Raw genomic sequence first — 1,526 nt, 5'->3', positions numbered from 1 at the left:
TAAAAAAAAAAAAAAAAAAAGGTGTGGAGCACTTATAGACAAAAATACAGTATTTTTCTTTCTGTGCCTGGCTTATTTCACTTAGCATAATGTCCTCCATGTCCATCCATGTTGTTGCAAATGGCAGGATCACCTTCATTTTAAAGGTTGAATGATATTTCATTGTGAGTATATACCACATTTTCTTTATCTATTCATCTGTCAATGGACATTTAGGTTGTTTTCATATCTCGGCTGTTGTGAATAGTGCTGCAGTGAACACGAGAGTGCAGGTATCTCTTTACGATCCTGATTTCAATCCCTTTGGATAAATACCCAGAAGCGGGATTGCTGCATCCTATGGTAGTTTTATTTTCAATTTTTTGAGGAACTTCCATACTGATTTTCATAATGGTCGCACCAATTTACATTCCCACCACCAGTGTATCTGGATTCCCTTTTCTCTATATCCTCACCAACACTTGTTATCTTTTGTTTTTTCACTAATAGCCATCCTAACAGGTATGAGGTGATATCCCATTGTGGTTTTGATTTGCATTTTCCCGATTAGTAAATGTCGAGCACTTTTTCATATTTCTGTCAGCCATTTGTGTATCTTCTTTAGAGAAATGTTCAACAAAAAAAATTTGTTAATACTTAACTGTTTGTTAAGACTTATATGATCTCTCCTGGAAACATGTTCCACACACTCTTGATAAGTACATTTGGCCCCATATCTGTGGGTTCCCCATCTGCGTATTCAACTAACCATGGACTGAAAATATTTGAAAACAAATGGGTGCTTGTGTCCATATTGAACATATACAGACTTTTTTCCTTGCTGTTATTCCCTAAACGATATAGTATAACAACTATTTACATAGCATTTCCATTGTATTAGGTATTATAAGTAATCTTTTTTATTTTTTGAGATGGAGTCTCTCTCACCAGGCTGGAGTGCTGTGGCTTGATCTCAGCTCACTGCAACCTCTGCCTCCTGGATTCAAGTGATTTTTCTGCCTCAGCCTCCTGAGTAGCTGGGATTACAGGCGCCTGCCACCATGCCTGGCTAATTTTTGTATTTTTTAGTAGAGATGGGGTTTCACTACGTTGGCCAGGCTGGTCTCGAACTCCTGACCTCGTGATCCATCCACCTCCATCTCCCAAAGTGCTGGGATTACAGGCGTGAGCCACCGCTCCAGGCCTTTATAAGTAATCTTGATTTGATTTGAAGTATATGGGAGGTTGGCTGGGCACAGTGGCTCACGCCTGTAATCCCAGGACTTTGGGAGGCCTAGGAGGGCAATGGCTTTAGCCTGGGAGTTTGAGACCAGTCTGGGCAACACAGTGAAACCCTGTAACTATAAAAAAAATATACATATACAAAAATCAGCAGGGCTGTGCATTGTGGTGTGCACCTGAGGTCCCAGCTACTCGGAAGGCTGAGGTGGGAGGGTTACTTGAGCCTGGGAGGTCAAGGCTGCAGTGAGCCATGATGGCGCCACTACACTTCAACCTTGGCAACAGAGTGAGTCTTTGTTTTAAAA

The sequence above is a fragment of the Theropithecus gelada genome, chromosome X, assembly GCF_003255815.1.
Source record: "Theropithecus gelada isolate Dixy chromosome X, Tgel_1.0, whole genome shotgun sequence".
Lineage (NCBI taxonomy): Eukaryota > Metazoa > Chordata > Mammalia > Primates > Cercopithecidae > Theropithecus > Theropithecus gelada.
This window is presented reverse-complemented; position numbering follows the sequence as displayed.